This window comes from Podarcis erhardii (genome assembly GCF_964252035.2).
Source record: "Podarcis erhardii genome assembly, chromosome: 6".
NCBI lineage: Eukaryota > Metazoa > Chordata > Lepidosauria > Squamata > Lacertidae > Podarcis > Podarcis erhardii.
Window position 1 is genome coordinate 51,902,413 of NC_138510.1, and position 21,244 is coordinate 51,923,656.

At 43.0% G+C, this 21,244-nt stretch overlaps 1 protein-coding gene across 2 annotated transcripts in view; it reads right to left on the reverse strand.

Annotated features, from left to right (window-relative positions):
- Positions 1 to 11,348, reverse strand: part of ERI3 (ERI1 exoribonuclease family member 3) — a 201,504-nt gene extending 190,156 nt beyond the window's left edge. The window contains exon 1 of one of the 2 annotated variants that reach the window (XM_081865602.1): positions 11,135 to 11,348. The gene's annotated coding sequence lies outside the window, so the exon portion shown is untranslated. Of the gene's footprint in view, positions 1 to 2,103; positions 2,209 to 11,134 lie in introns of those variants that run through there. The other variant, XM_081865601.1, reaches the window with a different exon arrangement.
- Between the last annotated feature and the right edge of the window lie 9,896 nt (positions 11,349 to 21,244).

The following is a 21,244-nucleotide window of genomic DNA, read 5'->3' on the forward strand; positions in this document are numbered from 1 at the left end:
TTAAGTGTTGGCACATTCTGGAGTGTGTTCTTAGTTCGTGTAGAATGATTGTAAGGCCCAACTAGATTATCCAACACCACACACAAAGTGTGTGACTAAACACACAATTCAGCTACAGTGGTACCTCGGGTTACCGACACTTCAGGTTACCGACACTTCAGGTTACAGGCTCCGCTAACCCAGAAATAGTACCTCGGGTTAAGAACTTTGCTTCAGGATGAGAACAGAAATCGCACAGCAGCAGCAGCAGCAGCGGGAGGCCCCATTAGCTAAAGTGGTGCTTCAGGTTAAGAACAGTTTCAGGTTAAGAACGGACCTCCAGAACGAATTAAGTTCTTAATCCGAGGTACCACTGTACTCTACAACACACAAATATATTCTTCAGCAAACAAATTAAAGTGGAAACAAACTCTGGAAGCCACTGAACTAGAGGCAACATCACACAAGCCTGGCAATGGTATAGCAGAGAAATCTAATTCAAGAATCATGGCAAGCTAGAAAGAATGCTAACTCACACCTCTCCATCAGTATATCAATACAGTGGTACCTCGGGTTAAGAACTTTGCTTCAGCATGAGAACAGAAATTGCGCTGCGGTGGCAGCAAGAGAAAGATAGCTAATGGATTTCTGTTCTCATGCTGAAGCAAAGTTCTTAACCCGAGGTACTATTTCTGGGTTAGCGGAGTCTGTAACCTGAAGCGTCTGTAACCTGAAGCATCTGTAACCCGAGGTACCACTGTACATGCATTTCTATGTGAGATTCTTATAAATGGAAATGTGGCAAACAGTGTACACTGTGAAGGCAAGTTCTGACAGAGTGATCCTCCCAACAATGTTTTACTCAGAAAGACATCTCACTCAATTCAATGGGATTGAATTCCTGGTAAATGGTTTAAGATTGCAGCCTAAATGTGCAGTCCACATACCCACTTTTATATATTTTAATATTTACCACCCATCCATGCTTCTATTCCTCAGTTACTGGTGCAGTGTATGCATGTGTGTGAATATAGATTAAATGGTTAGTTTTTTCCAACTCTAGAATTCCATGGAGCACCTGCAACCCTTAAATATTTAAAAAGAAATGATTTAATTAACAACCCCAGTCTACCCATCACCCCAATTCCTCCTGTCACTACAGTCCATTGCCTTAGATTCTGGCTTGGTCTCTACCAGATCTCAATTCTCAATGCATCCATACCTGACATAACCCAAACATAGCAGCATCACTTCTGACCCAAGTCTTAATGCTACACTGGCACACCTCTCTTGCCTCACTCTTCCAACTCCAGCTTTTCTCAACCTTGGGTCCACAAAATGATGTGGTACTACAACTCCCATCATCCCTAGGCAGCAAGACCAGTGGTCAGGGATCAAAGGAGTTGTAGTCCAGCAACATCTGGGGACCCAAGGTTGAGAAAGGCTGAGCTAGATCCTTTGTGCAGTATAGGAACAACCTATAACCCAATTAAACCAAAACCCCTTGCTTCCAACCCTTGGCCCAATGCAGTCTGCCCTCTAGATCCGATATACCCTCGTGTCTCAACACTACAAGAAGATCCTAGGCACAGGGGAAAAATACTGCACCAAAGGCATCCAGCCCCCTCCCCGCAAACCACGGCATTGCTACTCCGTGTTCGCAGTCTCCTATGCAAATTCCTCTATGCTCAATGGCACGCGAGCACACACCGGCTAGCACAGGCCCAGCACCCCCCAATGCACCTTTGCCAGCCAGGCCTTACTGGGTTCTCCCTTGCATCTACCTCAGCCCATCCCCCCCACTCGATCTTGGTAACTCCGTTTCCCAAGCGCGTCCCGCCCGCGCTGACAGGGGCACCGGCGCCCCTTGATCCAAATACTCGGTGAGATCCCCCTCAGCCCGTCGCTCCAGGCCGAGCTCTGCCGCCCAATGCCGCCTGCTCAGCTCCCCCAACCCTGGCCGTAGGGCCCAAGCGGGCCCTTAAAGCCCCATCCAACACGCCCCTCAGCTCCACGCCCCTTAGGTATCTCCCTATCTAGCGACACCCGACACCCCCGCCCCCCAGGACGGCCCCGGCCACCCCCATCCCTCAGCACCACGAGTCCCCAACAGCAACCACTCACCTTCGCGCCCTCTGACCCTCGAACTCACTCTAAGCGGCAGCCGTAGCAACCAACCACAACTGCGGTTCCCGCCCTAAGGGGCGGGATTCCTGGATTCGGACATGCGTACACCAAGTTTGCCGCGCGCCGCTCTCTCCTGTGGCATCGTGGGAAATGTAGTTTTCAGACCTTTCAGCAAAGCTGGGAGGCGGAGATGTGTGTGGCTGGAAGCATCCCGGAGCTCGCCCTTCCAGAGAAGGCAGGAACCCTTGGAATGGAGATTAAAGTTATGGCACGGAAACTGCTTTTAACACACGGGTTTCATATCATTATGTGCGCTCAGATTTGGCTTCAGCAAATCTTTTGAATTTTAGATTCCAAGCACTTTGTTTTAATTCAGACTTCTCGTTGCAGGACATTTCTCTTTATTGGGGAAAGCCTCACAAAAGTAAGCATATTTAGAATTGGGTTAATAGCCTTTAAAGGTGTGTTATGTGTATTTAAATATATGCTAGTGAATTTTTTTAGAAGTTTTATATTTTTGTACTTTAAATATTAACTTTAAAAGTTTTATGTAATGCAAACATAAAGTATGTATATAATAAAGTTTAATTTTAAGAGGGGATAAACCAAGAGTTTTAAATGAATTGTCAAATCTTGTTCTCCTTGGGATAGCACCCTTTTAGATAAGACAATAGCTCATCCCCATGTGTCAGTGATTTTGTATTTACACACCTTTATATTTAATGCCTCTTTATTATCTACCTTTTTTATAACTTTTCAGTCTAGTAACATGTTAACAGTTTAAAACTGTTGAGCAATACATCCCTTTTACTACTTAATAGGTAAGAGGAAAATATAAAACATATGTAGGATACGTTCCCATTTTAATGGAAGGTGAGAAGCAGAGTTTTTTGTGGCTACCCATTGAAGATGTGTCTAACCTAGTTTTTAAGACTGCAATCCTAATTATGTCTACTGAGAAGTAAATCCTGTTAAATTCAATAGGGTTTACTCTCCAGTAAGCGAAGTTAGGATTGCAATCTAATACAGTAGTATTATGTTATATTATGATTTATTTTTGTCCTGTTTTGTGGCCCAAAGGCTCCCAAAGAGGCAACCAGCATATCAATGGGGGACACACACACACACACACACTAAATACAACACATAAATCAAAATAATCTAAAATAGCAAAATTACCAAATAACCCCCAATCTCATTGGATAGTGCAAATATAGACATGTCTACTCAGAGGTAACCCAAATGGGGCTTATTCTCAGAAAATTGCAGCCTTAAATTGCAACCCTATACCCCAACAGGGTGGAACACAACAGTAAATCAACCACAGCATCTGAAACTCTGTAGGCTCAAAGAATCATAGCATTGCAGAGTTGGAAGCGAGCCCAAGGGTCATCTAGTCCAACCCCCTGCAATGCAGGAATCTCAACTAGATCATACATGACAGATGGCCATCCAACATCTGCTTAAAAAGCTCCATTGATGGAGTCCACCCCCTCCAGAGGGAGTCTCTTCCACTGCTGAATAGCTCTTACTGTGAGAAAGTTCTTCTTGATCTTTAGTCTTGATCTCCTTTCTTATAACTTGATTTCACTGGTTTGGGTCCTACCCTCCAGAGCAGGGAGAAACAAGCTTGCTCGCTGTGATAGCCCTTAAGATATTTGAAGATGGCTATCACACCTCCTCTCAGTCTTCTCTTACCCAGGCTAAACATATCCAACTTCCGCAACCACTCCTCATAAGGCTTAGTTTCTAAGCCCTTTATAATCTTGGTTGCCCTCTGCACATGCTCCAGCTTGTCAATATCCTTCTTAAATTGTTGTGACCAGAACTGGACACAGTACTCCAGGTGTGGTCTGACCAAAGCAGAATAGAGCAGAACTATTATTTCCCTTGATCAGGACACTATACTAGAATAGTATTAACCCACAATGCCATTGAAGACAGAATCAGGATTCAAGATGATCTTAAGAGATTGTAGAACTGGGCCCAAACTAACAGAATGAATTTCAGTAGGGACAAAGGGACTTGGGTAGGAAGAAACAGCTGCAGAAATATGTTATGATGCAGAGAGGGGAACCCATAACATAATATAGACAGAAAGGTAAGAAATGGAGCTTACCTCTCGCCTCATTATGTTTGACATACACACAAAAAAAGAAGACAGAATGGCATTGAGAAATAAAGGGTCTCATTGTTATCTCCAGCAAAACTCAACTCCCTTTCTGTCTCTCTGTAAACACATAGACCCAGAGGAATAAAGAGGGTTAATGCTGGTAGCAAAGTTCCTGGCATGGTCTAGTGTTCTGCTATGTCCAGTATCAGTGTGTGGCACCATCAGGCCAACGCTGTGGCCCCAGCATCCCCGCATCCCACAAGGCCCACTGTTCTCATTCAAATGTATTTGTTTACACCTTCAGTCATTTAAGGGACCTGTGCCTAAACCATCGCTACTGGAGTGCCTCTGGACTCCTGACATTGCTTCAGCTTGTGACTCTACATTCCAGCCCAGAGGAATGAAGATGGTGACAGATGCAGTCTTCTGGTCTGGTGCTCCCCTCAGCACCAGCAATATATCTGCTTGGAGAAGACCCATTAGTGGATCTAATATGATCATGCTTATTGACTTAATTGGGTCTACTCTGATCAGGACTAGCACTGGATGCAGCCTCTAATGTAGAAGCATATCTTTCAGTAACAGCTTCTTTCCCCCTCTTCCACATCTGAATGTAGCAAGGAGAACAGACGTCAGAAAGGAAAAATGTGGGTTAAAAATATACATAACGCCTTTCAAAATAAAATTATTCCCAGGGCAGTTTACATAGTTATTTATTTATTTATTTATTACATTTATATACCACCAGGACTTTTTCAGCTGCAATTCACTGGAACTCAGTTCTGACACCTCATAGATGGCTCATATTGCCATTATAAGAGAACAAGGGAGGTGTTCCCTTATACACTTCTTTTTCCAGAAAAATAGTACTGTATACAGTACCACCTTTTCCTCCAAGGAGCTCAAGGTGGTACACAATTCAAACTCCCCCCAATAAAACTACTTAAAATATCATAATCATTTCAACACAGTATTTATTAATTTGTTAAAAGCAATATGCCAAACAGTAGTTCAGCAGAGTACTGAATAGCATAATACGAGTTTGTGCTAATTCTGCTTTACTGCTTCACTACTTTAACACTGTTCACTTTCTTATTCCTGATTCTTATATTTTTTGGGTTCTATTTCTGGCATCTATTTTGCAGAGCCTAACCTCTCATCTACATTTTCCATGTACGGTAATCACCTTTGATTTTATTCTCAACTTGGCTTGAACCTATGATTCCTGACTGTCTGGTTACTATCTTTGGCCCACTCCTGTTATCTCCATGCTAGGTGCAGTAGTATCTTTAGTTACAATCTGTGTCATACCAGGAAGGGCTAAAGAGGAGCAGGCAAACTGAATTAAATGTGGGCAGGGCAGACCAGGCAGTCAGTCATAGGCACTGTCAGTGCATCCTATGTATTGGAAGACATCTAATTCTCTGATCAATGGTTTGGTTTGAGGATTAGGAATGAGCTTTATGGGCAGGTGCTCTCTTCTTCCCTCACATTGGTTTGATTAATAGAACTTCCTGATTTGTCAAACATTTTGCTGCACACTGTGGTTTGAACAATCCCTCAGGTAATTCTTTATCTTCCAAACTATAGTTTGTAGGACTGTAGAACAAAATATCTGGATGCATTTTATTTCTTTTGGAATCCTGGAGGACCTCTGATTATTACATGGGATTTGGCCCTCTCAAGAGAGGTTTCATAGGGATTGGCCAGAGCCGTTATGAGGAACTGAAGACCAAAGAGCCAACTATGGCTCTTCTGGATGAAAAATAGAGTATGGAGCAACCATCCTCCACTATCTGAGGCCTCTTAAAGAAGGATTTGTGGTGGGTCCTATATCAAGAAAAGCTGTTAAAAGCACAAGAACTGTGCCAACTTGGGTGCGGGGGGAGTTCTCTTGTAGAAAAGGCTTTGTTTTAAAGCAGCTTAATTAAAATTATGTGTAAGGGTTACAACAGATAAAGTTATATGTTCAAGAGGTAATATAATTTGGCAGAATAAGGGCAAGATCTCATATCTCAACAGCACTCAAGTCAGTGGGAGGGTGAAAAGCAGGGAAAGAGATGGAATAACTTGAAAGAGCTTTGTATGCTCTTTGGCAGTTTTGGTCCTATGCTGAGAAATTGGGATGGGATTTAGGAAGCACAGGAAATTGCAACCGATGGCTGCCATTGCCTCAGGCCAGGGTGGTCTGCCATAGGTCCCCCACCAAATTTAGTGCTATCCCATGGAGAATTAAACTTAGAGCTCTTCAAGAGCTTCAGCATCAGCCAGAATGGATTACACAACCGTCTTGTTTCTGAAAACAGTTTCTGTATGCCAGCATAATCACTTTGGCTGAGTACAAATATTGTGATGATGTCTGTAATACCCATAAGGAGAAATCTTATATTATGCTATGTTCTGTTTAACAAGTTAATAATGTGTCAGACCAAATCCTTAAGTTCCTAACTTTGCCAGTGGGACTAATTAACCATCTTGGAGGGAATACTAATATTCACAGTGAACATTTTTATATTCTTGTTGTTTCTTGCAACCATGCCTTTAACTGCAATGTGTTTGGCTTAGAGACATTACTTTGAAGATATTTATTGCCTATTTTCTCCCCTCAGTTTTTCTGCTGCTTTAATTTCCAACAAGATATTATGAGAAGTGACATCAGTAATAACTGTCACAGAGTAAAGGTGTTTTCTATGTGTTGATGTTAGAAAGAAGATGCAATCCCACAGATCTGTCCAATACCCCTGAGAATGGCTGTAGCATGAAAAATGGAAAAGTCCATATTAGGCCAATACCTTAATTAGACTGATCAAAATATTGCAAAATAATGTGCAAGCCTTTGAGTTCTCCATAATGTCATCAGGTTAGATTGTAAATGGAGAGAGGGGAGAACTGATTTATTTTATGTTCTTCTTGTTATTATTCTGAAATGGCGGTCAATATGAAATATTCAGCAAAGTGAAATACACCTTAAATGGGTAACAAAGACAATCAGGATGAGGATGAAGACTAGTTTTAGAGTAACTAAGTAGGTTCCACTAAATCCATAGTTCCTCTCATGTGAGTTGTTGTAGGTAAATGCGTAAAAAAGGAAAAATGGATCAGGTTGCTCGGAGCCTGAAGGTTGCGAGTGAGAGCAATGCCATATGTACACCACTCCCTGGTTCCATATTCAATCATGAAAAGAGATTATAATATTTTCTACATCCATAATTATGCACTGAAAGATCAACATCTACCATTCTTTAACCACACTGAATCTGAGTACAAAAGGGTGATGGAAGTGCATTGAGGAGTAACTAATCCAAGTTTTTACTTAGACTTAACAAGGGCAGATATTAGATTTTTCTCTCTAGAACTCATGCATTTGGTAAAAAGGCTGCTTTGTGACTCTGAGGCTTCAATCCTATGCTCCACTGAACACAGAGGGACTTACTTCCAAGTAAGCATCCAAAGGATCAGGCTGCAAAAATATTGTCCTGTCCAAGGAAAGTGTCTAAACAAATAGATTTTATAACTGAGAATGATGTGTTTTTTGTTTCTTTTATTTTCAGATATGCCTGACTTTTCCTTTCTCTGCTGAATAAACTTTATTTTATTTTTAATCAGTACTATTTCTATGTAATCTAATGGTTTCAGCCTAGATACCTATAAGCCTCAGCACACTTTTTTTCCTTGTTACCTGAATAATACTGTATGTAGAAGGGCTATTGTGAGACTGGAAATCTTCTTTGAATAATCAAGAAAAGATGTATGGACTTCACATCAGTTCAGCTCCTTTTAAAAACTAAATAAAAAAATTCCTTCCAGTAGCACCTTAAAGACCAACTAAGTTAGTTCTTGGTATGAGCTTTCGTGTGCATGCACACTTCTTCAGATACACTGAAACAGAAGTCACCAGACCCTTCTATATAGTGAGAAGGTGGGGAGGGGTATTACTCAGAAGGGTGGTGGGAATGGGTGATTGGCAGATAGCTGTGATGAGCCTGTTGACGACTCTTAACGACTGCAATAGGTCTTACAGGAAAAAGCAAGGGGTGAGAAGGTGAAAAATGGCTTTGTCATGTATAATGAGATAAGAATCCAATGTCTTTGTTCAGACCAGGTCTCTCCATGGTTTTAAGTTTGGTAATAAGCTGCAATTCAGCAGCTTCTCTTTCCAGTCTATTTCTGAAATTCCTTTGTAATAGAACAGCTACTTTGAGATCTTGTATAGAATGTCCTGGGAGATTGAAGTGTTCTCCTACTGGTTTCTCTGTCTTGTGATTCCTGATGTCCGATTTATGTCCGTTTATTCTTTGGCGTAAGGTTTGGCCTGTTTGTCCAATATAGAGAGCTGAAGGACACTGTTGGCATTTGATGGCATACACAATGTTAGACGATGAGCAATTAAATAGTCCCGAGATGGTATGTGTGATGTTGTTGGGGCCAGTAATGGTGTTGTCCGGATGTATGTGGCAGCAAAGTTGGCATCTGGGTTTATTCAACCTAAAAAGAAAGCTGATCCTGTTGAGTTGGTAGGAAGGTGATAGTCCTTGCAATCCTTCTAAAGTGAGATCTGTAATCTGGAGCGGGGGGGGGGGAGGGGGAATGAAAGAGACTACTGTTTCAGTCCCTTGGAAGTTCCTCACAGAAAAAGCAAAACTCTGTCCTTTAAAACTGAGCTGTATCCATTCATCGTATCATCTGGAGGTTGCCTTCTGATGTGGCTCAGGTGGAAACTGGCCGGGACAGGAGGAACACTTTTTGCTAACGATAGCCTGACCACTGTTGTCAGTGTGCTGATAACCTCTGGGTTGGATTACTGTAATATTATTGAGGTTAGTTTGGAAGCTGTAATTGGTATAAAATGTGGTGCCTTGACGGCTTGCTGGGACAGAATATCACCAATATGTTACCCTGCTGTTGGAAGAATTCCACTGGCTGCTAAATAGCTGTACGGCTTGTTTTGATGCATAAAGTCCTATACAGTTTGGGACCAGGATACCTGAAAGATCATCTCACCCCTTATATATCCAGCCAATCACTGCCCTCTGTAAGTGATGGCCTCCTGCTTATACTGTACCATATTAACAGAAGGTCCATTCTGCATAATAAAGGAACTGAGCCTTTAGTGTTGTGGCACACACCCTTTGGAATTCCCACCCCTTAAATATTAGGTGCATTCTCTGTTGTATTGTGCCTATGAAAGACTTATCTCTTCCAACAAGCCTTTTATTGGTGCACGTGTGTGTGTGTGTGTGTGTGTGTGTGTGTGTGTGTGTGTTTTCCTGGATGCCATTCATTAATTTATTCGTTCATTCATTCATTTTCTATACCACCCTTCAACCGAGGATCATATGACAGTTTACAATATAAAAGCACAAAGATACACAATGTAACAACAGCAATACCCCCCCCCCCGCCCCAGTTGAAAAGACCATAGATTGTTTAATTAGCTAAAGGCCTGGGAGAAGAGGAATGTTTTTGCCTGGTGCCTAAAGATATGTAGCAAAGGTGCCAGGTGAGACTCCCTGGGGAAAGCATTCCACAATCAGAGAGCCATATTTGGGACAATCCCAGCAGAGATTTTAAGTCACAAAATATGCAACAAAGTAAAACATGAGAAATATAGACTTTTAGACCTTTAAAATAGATACTTTATAGTGATTTCTAAAATATCCCTTTTTAAAGTTTCTTTCCAAAGTTTCCTTCTTCCCTCAGCATAGGAAAAGACCATGTTTTGTAAGTTAAAAAATGGTTTACTTACAAACTCTACAAAGGTCAGATTCATGTTATTCAGAAATAGTTGCACATGCAGTAAAACATAGCTTACTTACAAAGTGTTGAAAGTTTCTAAATTATTGGTATAGAAACTCAAGGGAGAGAGAGCGCTGTGTGAACTGAGCTGGAACAACTGGCTCAAACTTCTTCACACACTGAGGTTCGCAGTTAGACTGGGGAGAAAGAAAGGTTTGATTACCTAGTTCCTCCTAAGGTGAGGAGAAGTGGACATAGCCAAGTCTGGCAGGTCAGCTTACTGTATGATATTAACCGCTTCATGCATTAATTAGACTTCAGCACATTGGTTATATGAGGATGGTTATCCCACACCTTTTAGGTAGAGAATTTTCCCAGCCTCTACTTCAATTGGAATTGTTTGTAAGATGCATTTATTGTGTTATTACTTGTTTACTACCCTAGGCTACTTTGGGATGAATATATATGTAATAATAACAACAACAACAACAATAACAATAATAATAATATTATCACCATTTGTACTGTTGAAAAAGCAGACAGGTCTTCCTTTTGCATTGTGCAGCATTGCTGGATGCCTGCCATTCAGGGATGTTCCCTGGATCTCACACAATCATTACTATTGTGACCTGCAACTGAACTAAGAGACAGATGTCCCTGACTGAGTAGGCCAGTGTAGTAATGTGCTACCTTATCCCTCATGCCACCAACTTGGGTCTATTTAATTTTCTCTTTGATTTTAATACAGATTTATTGAAAGTTTCAGTTATCAAAACAAACTGCAGTGGCAAATTGGTGTTCGTCTGCAGCCCTACAAGCACCTATAAACCTGCCATGGCATGAAATAAATGGCACTATATTGGAGGTCAGTTATTGCAATAGTAATCCTCCTGGGATTTCCACTGTGCAGTTTAATATTTTTCTTATTACCCTCTTTCTTCATTGCTATTTATGTCTTTCTCTTTACATTCAGAGTAACATGCTGCTGTCCACCTCAATAGGCAGAAAGTCACCTCAAATAAACCTGTGAACGATGCACGGCCAGAAATCCCCAGAAAATATGTCTAAGAGAGGCCTCATGACAGCAGGGACAACCTTATTAAAAAACATTCCGGCCAGGCCCACTGCTTGTTTTTCAGCAATACCTCCAAAAGCTCTCTTTTCTGTTCTTTCTCTTACCTTCACAGCAGAAGTTGGTCCTTCAGGTAGTGTTGTCTCAAGTTCTGTTAGGACAGCAGGAGGGGTTAAGTAGTGCCCAGGCCGGAGGAGAGGTGCTGCAGGTGGGGAAGGGTGGGCTAGGTTGAATACCAACATGACTTTCACAACCAAAAGACAAACAGAACCACACAGCAACAACTGGAACAACAACCACCACAACAGCAGCAGCAGCAGCAGCAGCAGCAGGAGCTGTGCTGCAACCGGAGACAAGATTAAGGCCTAGGCAGCCTTCTCCACAGGAGACCCTCAAGGTAACACTGGAGCCGCTCTGGATGTGCTTCCTTTCTATCACCATGATGTGAAAGGAGGGGTGGAAAGCAAAGAATTATACTTGGCTGCCATGCCAGCACAAAAAAAGCACACCCTCATGAACCTCACTCCTGCCCCCCAACCAACCAACCAACCACACTTGCAGTGGGCACTATTATTTCCATGTGGCTGCCTTTGGGATTTCACAGATTGCTATCCAATAGATGCTGATTACAGTGGTACCTCGGGTTACATACGCTTCAGGTTACATACGCTTCAGGTTACATACTCCGCTAACCCAGAAATAGTGCTTCAGGTTAAGAACTTTGCTTCAGGATAAGAACAGAAATCAGGCTCTGGCAGCGCAGCAACAGCAGGAGGCCCCATTAGCTAAAGTGGTGCTTCAGGTTAAGAACAGTTTCAGGTTAAGAACGGACCTCCAGAACGAATTAAGTACTTAACCTTAGGTACCACTGTATATCAAGGAATCCCTGTGTTGCTGAGAGGCCAAACTCACCCTCTTTCCCCATATGGCACCTCAGAAAGTCTCCCCTACCACCGCCTCCCATGAAGGAACCAAGGAACTGTGCACTCTGGAAAGGCCTCCATTAGGACTGTTTTCTCTGTGTCTAGTGTTTATTCTCAGGGATGCTCAGATAGGGATTGCCTTCTCTGAACACTAGGGGTCGCTCAGCAGGTCTCTTCCTGCATTTCTCACAGGCTCTGCTTCTGGGCCTAGTCACCCTTGCTGCAGGGGCCTTTCCTACAGCAGGGTGGTGGTCAGACAGAAATTGAGAACTTCAAACATTTACACACGTGGAAGCTACTGCTGCAGGAAACAGGTTTGGCTCAGCTCAGGCAAACTCCTATCACGGACTGGGGAAGGAGCGACAACCCACTCTGGGTGGCAATGGCCAGCCCAGCGCATGAACACTCTCAGGGAAGCATTAGCTGTGGGATAAACAAAGGGTTAGGGGGAGACAGGGATCTAGCAGGAGGGAGGTCCAAGGCAACAGGTATCAGCAGGGCAGAGTGGGATAAGGTGCAGACCTGGACAGATGCCCTGAGCTGAGGGAGGAGAGGAGGGCAGGCAGCATGTAGGAGGGAATGTGTCATCAGTAGGGGGCAGGGCATGTGAGTCAGAGGGGCAAAGAGGCCAGGAGGGGGTTTGACAGTCTATTGAGGCCAGGCTTGGCAGGTTTATGTCCCAAAGTATTTCCTGGCATTACTATCCTGCAGTACCAAGGGGTGCAAAGCCACTTCTCTCTCGTCTCCCCTTCAGGTGTCCTGGTCTGAGAGACTCCTGCCCACCCAGGCTGACATCTGTGGGCAGCTACCACACCAGCACCTCATTGTATTGTATGGCACATGCCACCTTTGCTGCCGTTTTCGGGAAGTGTGCCAGGTGTCCCCCCTCCATATGACTGAGGCAGCGGAGCTGCATTTTCAGCATTCACAGTGCACACTTGATCACTATATGTGCTGAGCAGGGAGCCTGGCTGTAGCATGCATTGTGCTCTGGCACATCCATCAGATAAGCGCCTCAGCAGGCAGCCATGGACAGTGGGATGGAGAAGACAATGGTCAGCGACATCCCACATGCCTTGTCAGCCAAGCTGGGGACAGGGCGGACAAATGCCAGTGGTAGGCAAGGCCAAAGTCAAAAAAGCAGGTGGAGGAATACTGGTGATTCCTACCTTGGAACACTAAGCTACATTCCAGCCATGCAAAAAGTCAGAGTTTTCCACATACACATCTCTCCATCAAGGCAAGCAAGAGGCATTGTCATAGTTCAAGAACACATGCCAGCCAGGCAAAAATGCTTGGTGTGGGGCAGGGCCAGTGAGGGGTGTAGCTTGATAAGAGGGGTTATGGCATGGGAAGAGGATGTGGACTAGGAGAGTCCCAAAGGCCAGATAGAGATGCCTGGGGAGCTACATTCAGCCCCCAGCCAGATGTCCCCCCCCCAATAATATGTTTTTCTCCAGTTTAAAAGTCAATAACTTTTAAACTGTAACTACACTGGATTGCCCTAATTCAGGGGCTGTCCTGCATACATCATTCAGAATTACCAGCTCAGCAGTTCCCGTTTCTGACTGGAGCATCTGAGGCTTTGTTATATCATTAGGGGTTTATTCTATTGCAACAGCGGCATGTGCAGCTGTGCCTATGAGGACAGAGTCTTGGAGGAAATACACTGTTCTATACAGCCAGATGATTCACCTTTGCACATAAAGAAGTTTTGTTTTTACAGCTCTTGTTAAAGACATTTTCTCATCACGGCACCAGACATATTAAAGCCCACAATAAATTACACTCCCGCCCACCTAGAGCTCAAACACACTGTTAGTTAAAGTTTCCTACTCAAACTTCATTTGCCTGCTTGTTGGCACTGGGGTGTTCTAATGGTTTGATGAATACTGCATTTTTCATATCTATAGATGCTATGGATTGGTTATATCTATACTGAGCACAATTTTGAGGTCAGGGTGAGAGCTAGGGTCAAGTTGGACGTATGATTTTGGCTTTGTTTGGGTTTTATGTTTGATGCACAACAAAGCAAATGATCCCTGAGATAAACTCATTCTCAGAAAACCCTCCAGAGAAAAGGTCTATGCTACAATTTTTTGTCAGTTGTTTATCCACTGTAAACCTTCTGTTTGTTTCACAGAATCACTGCTGAAGCTGTACATCTTTGTGATGGTGCCCTTACAGGAATGCAAGGCAAGAAGACTACACGGAATGGAAAAGGCAACAGAAGGATGCAGAGGATACTGGAAAAGTAGAGCTGAGCGACCATCATTGTGAGCCAAACTTAATTTCCCATAGTCCCACATAAATTAGGGGTGGGAATGTTAGAAATGTTGATCCTATGTGAACCAGGTCAAATTAAATCACATTTCCAGGCTAGGGAAATTACTTTTGCCTGCAGCAATAGAGAATGGCACACAGCACAAATTAAGGCAAAGAGCCTAGTGCCCCTGGGCTGGCTGCACTTGTATCCACTTAATGCACAACGGATGGAATCTGTAATTAGTGCATTGCAATGGATCCATGTGGGACACTTGCTGACTGTCTGGTAGAAGGTTACTTTGGCAAGGGAACTGGAAATGGGATCTGTCACAAATCTCTTTCTAGTGAGGAACTAAGCCCACCCTGGATCCATAAAGAGGTGTGCTCTTTCTATCTCTCTTGATGTCCCAGGCAGGATTGCGAAGGGTCTGTGAAAGACTCCTGTTGGGAATTGTGGAGAGATGCTTTCAGCTAGTATGGACCATTCTAAGCCAGATGGATCAATGGCAGCTTCCTATATTCTTCTTGTTGGGAGGCTACCAGCAGGGCTGACCCAATACATTTTAGCACCTGAGGCAAACCATAAAATAGTGCTCCCCACCACTGTCCAGGGAAGAAGGGGTGAGTGAATATGTGCATCAGGAGCAAGGGGGCAGAATAAAGACCTACATCAGGAACAAGGCTGGTAGGAGACCAGCAGCACCTCCCCAGAGACTGATATAGAGGCAGCATTGTGGGGGCTGCCGAGGAGGCGACAGATCCAGCCCCCACGGAGCATGCTGCAGCTGTCGTTGCCACCACAACAGCAACAGCAGGTGATGCATTCCTTGGAAGCTGGATCTGCTGCCCCTGTGAATCCTGCCACCTGAAGCATTTGCCTCACCTTGCCTCATGGATGGGCTGACCCTGGTAGCCAGGATCAAACCATTAGGCAGGGCTTAAGAACTAATCAGTAAGATAAAAAATCAAAGTGCAAAAGAGCATGTTGGTCAGACAAAGTTCCATGGAGAGAGGCAACCCTCTTAATACTCTTTCCTCCTGAGAAAGAGCCAATGGCCAGCTTTGGCATAGTAATTCAGGAAAATTATTGCCTGAGAAGATGTAGTGATAGTGCTCACCGCATTACGACTATCACTTTACTCAGAAGCCATAGTGATGCAATTTGCAACATAGGACAATTGTCAGCATTTCCTGATCTGCTACCACCAACCAATGTTTAGGGTGATCTTCAGTGGCATGCTAAGAGTCAATTGTCAATTTACTATAAATTGACATGGCTGAAAGTCACATGGACAGAATTTCCCCATGTTTAGATAAATATAATCTATTGAGAATTAATGTGTTTTGGATAGTTGGGTGCATCCACAAGCTTCTTTCCCCCATGGCTGCCACAGATTATTGTCAGAATCAGCATTGAGAGTACTTGGAGATTTGCATGAGTTCATTAATGTTAACTTAGTGCTTTTGCATAATCTAGCACAGATCAGATGCTTTAGCCTTCACTGGGTTGTCGTTCCCATTTGTTAAAAAATGACAAATCATACTCACTCTCCAAAACAAATCACAATAATTCCTTTATTGAAGCACTTCTTTGTTCTCCTTGAAATGTTCCCATGATGCCTATATAAAAATGGACAAAGACTGGGTGGCAGGTCAAAAGGGATCACTGATCACTTGTATTGCTCCACTCTTTCCTCAGATTAACTGTAATTTTTTTACCATTTGCTTTTCTTCTCCTGTATTTAGGCTTTGAGAAGGGCTATATTTCATACTCTGTAGGTTGTCTGATGCAATCATCCCCAGGTCTGTGGCTGGGATTCCTGAAGGATTATAGCTTTGCTTAAAAGTAATATTTTTATTTCCTTTGTACTTTTCAAGCCCTTAGAGTTACACCATAGTTGGGTTTCGAACAATTCTCTACCATATGGAATAGAAAACATGAACTTGTTCCTCTTAAGGCTGTGCTTCTCAAATGTTTTGAACTTGGCCCCCTTTCTAAAACTACTGCACCTTCTGCCAGCACCAACCATCTGCTGAGCACACAGATATCCTTGTATGCATCTGAGTGCACGCATTCTGCCGCAGTGCATGGAGATCTATGTATCAAGAAGGAAGGATATTAAATATTACTTCTGTTACTTAGTTGGTAGAGCATAAGACTCTTAATCTCAGGGTTGTGTGTTCAAGCCCCACGTTGGGCAAAAGATTCCTGCATTGCCGGGGTTTGGACTATATGACCCTCATGTTGTTGTTGTTTAGTCATTTAGTCGTGTCCGAATCTTCGTGACCCCATGGACCAGAGCACGCCAGGCACTCTTGTCTTCCACTGCCTGGTCAAACTCATGCTGGTAGCTTCGAGAACACTGTCCAACCATCTCATCCTCTGTCGTCTCCTTCTCCTTGTGCCCTCAATCTTTCCCAACATCAGGGTCTTTTCCAGGGAGTCTTCCCTTCTCATGAGGTGGCCAAAGTATTGGAGCCTCAGCTTCATGATCTGTCCTTCCGGTGAGCACTCAGGCTGATTTCCTGAAGAATGGATAGGTTTGATTTTCTTGCAGTCCATGGGACTCTCAAGAGTCTCCTCCAGCACCGTAATTCAAAAGCATCAATTCTTCGGCGATCAGCCTTCTTTATGGTCCAGCTCTCACTTCCATACATCACTACTGGGAAAACCATAGCTTTAGGCCCCTTCCACTTCTACAATGCTGTGAATCTATTACCCTTTGCCTGCTCCATCTAGACAGACAGATGACAGAGGTGTAATTTAGGGAGTCCAGGAAATTTAATTTCCCACCTGTATTTCAGGCTACATATGTTTATTATGTACTCAGAAGTTCTTATATCTCTGGCCCATTTACTCGGTCCACACTTGGACAAGACATGATTGTATCTGATTAAATGGATCTAGGTGCTAGATTTGTATGTTTGTATTGCAAAGAGCTCCAAACTGGCTGTGAAGAGCTCCAAAATAACAAATGAGCTTCACTGTGAAAAATTATGCAAGACACAAAGGAGCAAAAAATCCTTACTTCAAATATATAATGCAGAGGTTCAAGCTGGAAGTAACTGACCAGAAAGGGATTTTGGGGTCAGGGTGGACAGTTCCATTAAAATGTCAACCCAGTGTGCAGCAGCTGTGAAAATCAAATTTATTAGGAATCATTAGGAATGGGTTAAAAATAAATACTGTATACAAATCTATAGTGTAACCGAGCTTGGAATATTAGTTGCCATGCTTAAAAATGACATTGTAAAGCTGGAAAAGGTGCAGAAAGGGGGGGGGGGGCAAAGTGATCAGGGAATTGGAACAACTTGCAAAGAAGAAAGGTTACAAAGCTTGGGGCTAATTAGTTTAGGGGGAAAGGTGACTAAGGGAGGGTATGTTCATCCCTGAATTATGAATTCATCACTGACAGGCAGGCTTTGTGGGGCTGGCATAGAGGAGAGAGGAGGAGGAGGAAATAACAGGGCTTGCTTGGTTTCACATATTGATCTGAAAGGCTGAAACTGAAAAACTAATTCCTCCTGGATTCCTATCCACCCAGAGCAGAAGTTGTTTCATTGAGTTGAAGGCTTGGATTCTTATTGTATTACAAAAGATCAGAGACCGACAGAGTATCATGAACGTTCCTTGCTTCAGTATGTTAGGTTTAGATACCATCTGTTATTTTTTGGGATTTGGACTAGGCAACCCTAATTCCTAAATTCTGATTCTTTCCAGCAGAGGGCATGGGGCAAACACACTATTTTAGCGGGTAGTGATCTTTAAAAGCCTGTCCAAAAAACAGGGCTTAATATGATCTAATGTTCTCTAAAGGTGGGTCCCAGAATTTGTTTTCCATCTGGAGCTCAGCCCTGGACATGTGCATTTGCATCCTGCTAAAAAAGAAGTAGTAGCTCCTGGCTTCTGCTTGCACTTATATTTCCAACAGTCCAACACAAATCATGTTTACTTGAAACACCCATCTCATGGATTTAAGTGGAATTGGCTTTGAATTAAATATGCTTAGAATTACTAGTCTTAAAGAGATACAGAACAGAAAATCCCTATATTACATATCACTTTCCAAGCAGGTATTTTTATACCGTTAGATAACTTCCTTAGCTAGAAAATAAGTTAATCTACTACAGTGTCTACATTAAAACAGACTAATCAGTGTGAAGTTAATGCCAGATACTGGATCCGTATCACAACTAGACTGCTTTCGTGTGTAGGTGTGCCAAGACCCAGTTGACATAACCACCTTGATGTAGCAGTGCAGCCACTACAAATTACCATCTCCAGCTTATTGGCCAGTCTTGTGACTTCTTCAGCATGTGTTGACATGGTGACTCTGTGCACATCTTAAAGCATTTTATGTAATATACAGTCTGTGGTCTTTTCATGTGTCAGAGCATTCCCTACTTTAGGGAGAAAATTACAGCTCCTGGGGCCTTCACCACCTTATCAAAATGGTTGTGTGAATCAGCCTGTACCTGAATGCTTTCCAGTTCCTTATTTCTCTCCAGAAACAAACAGCGGAGCCAGGGGTTCAGGAGAAAGCTCTGCTTTGTTTACAGCTTCAGTCTGAAGTAGTTGCTTGGCTGTAGTAGTTGCTTTGCCTATAAAGGGAAGAAGAACTAGTCATAGTCTGCCGGTCAGTCCGGGGGGCTATGTCAGGGAAATGGGAGTGATTTGGATTCAAAGTCTCCTCTACTCCACCCAGGCATCAGGGCCAAACCCATGCTTTTTTTCATTTGGGTCAAAGCCTGGCAGGCCTCAGCTGTCCCCTTTTCAGCCCCTGCCATCCTCAAACCATGCCACCACGATGAGGTTTCCAACCACTGACCTCCTCCTGTTTGTAATTACCTTTTGGGTTAAATGTTTGAAAAGAAAACATAAAACAAGAATAGCAAAGTTAACAAGATACAATATCAAAGTGCACACAGCAGTGCCTCAAGATGTCACATTTCAAGTCAATAGGTAAATTACAATAAAATATAGTTATAAGCCAGAGTGGACTGAAATTACAGAGAGTTATCTTTAAGCAGAGTCTAACCTTTGAATATAACTTATTCACAATGTTATCTGACCTGATGGATATGATATAAAGAGCTACTATATTACATCAGATTTATCTCTCTTAGCAATGCTGCTAATTACTCAGTTTTGATATACCAGTCATTCTGATAATGCCATATCCCCAAATTCTGTCTAGCTGACCTTTCATGGTGAACCCTGTTGTCTTCCAATATTAACCTCCTTATCTGACTGTGGAAAGGGGGTTCCATGGTATCCTAAGACCCCTCAGCTGCCCTCACATACAGCAGAGAATTGCTCCCTTCATCTGTAAAGATACTATTTTACTGTAAGATGCATACCTAATTAAAAAGGAAAAACTCCTGCCTGTAAAAGCAACAACTTTGAACAACTTTGATTCTGGCAAGGGTGATTGAGGCAAAAAACATAGCTCTGCTCTGCAAGTGAAACCAAAGCTCCAGCAAGTTCCAAGAGAAGTCTTCAATAATCAAACTAAATCCACAAATTTAATAGTATGCCTGAAAATAATACACCTGTGTTTAAAAACATGGAACATACACTCTGTATACAAAACCCCAGAGTCATTCTCGACTGGGTTTAACTGTCAGGGGTCCTATACCTTTAAAAAAACAAAAACAAATAGGTGCTGGCTCCCTGGGGCCCTGGGTGCCCGAGCACCTACAAAATTCTCCATGAAAGGGCTGGGCACCCACAAATTTCGGCTCCAGGACCATGCACGCTTCATGGCACCCACAGATCTGAGCACCCATGGTCATGCGGCCAAGCTGGCACTCCTGCTTCTAGGTGATCACCTGTTGTTTCTTACCGTATTGACCCGAATATAAGCTGCACCCAAATATAAGTTGCACCTTTAAAATTGGGGGGGGGGGAGAGAAAATACCCGAATTTAAGCCGCTCCATTCCTCTCTGCTCTTGGCTGCATACTGGACAGGGGAGGGGGAAGCCGCACTGTGTTGCCTTCAGCTTTCCCCCTTCCTCGCTCTCTCCCTTCTTGGCCTTGGGGGGAGAGGACGGGGAACCAAGCATGGGGCTGGTGCCTCTTTGCCACGCTCCTGCTGCTGTTTGCTCCGTGCTCCTGGCTGCATAAGCCGCACTTTCACTTTTCATGATCGGAATTTCGGGGAGAAAGTGAGGCTTATATTCAGGCCAATATGGTATTTAATGTTTTGGTTATTTGGAATAGCATATCAGAAAAGCCAAATTAGGTCAGACCAATGGTCCATCTAGCTTGCAGTCCTTTCCTTAGCAGGAACCTTCCTAAAGAATCCTAAACAGTGCCCATATCCAGGTGCTTTAGGAAGGTCTAGCTCCTAAACGTAAGGATGCACTAAAAGCAACATGATAGATGCCTATAGAACATGATATAGCAATAAATTTGTTGGGGTTTTTGTGTGTGTGTGTGTGTGTGTGTGTGTGTGTGTGTGTGTGTTTGTGTGTTTCTAGTGGTTCAAAAGAATGTGTCTGCTAAGCCCATACCCTTGCAGTGAGTTATAAAAAGGGAAGGAATGACTAGAGTCATTACATTTCTGAGTACCAAGGCTTCTTCCTTAGGAATAAGAGAATCCAAGACTGTAATATTTAATTCTTTCCTATGATTTGTCATCACAGTAGTAGGGTATTAAAGTACCTGATCTCAAGAGCACTTAAACATATGTTCAACTTTTCTCAAAAAGGATTATTAATTTGGATAAAGTTTCACATGTATTTTGAATAGTTGAAGGATTTGAAGCTCTTGTAGTCTCCTTTGGATTTGGAAAACATGTTCATAAGAAAGACTGCACTTATAATTGTCCCTGACTAATGTGAAGTTGATATATCCAGTTCCCTCCCTCCTCCACTCTTTCTAACAGACACACAAAATCTGCACTTCTGTGCATACACACTTCAAAAATCATTGAATGTAATTTTAAGTGGAATTCCCCCCCCCCCCAATAAATATCCTTCCTAAGTTGGAAGTACTACTGACAGCATACTTATGAATTTGGAAA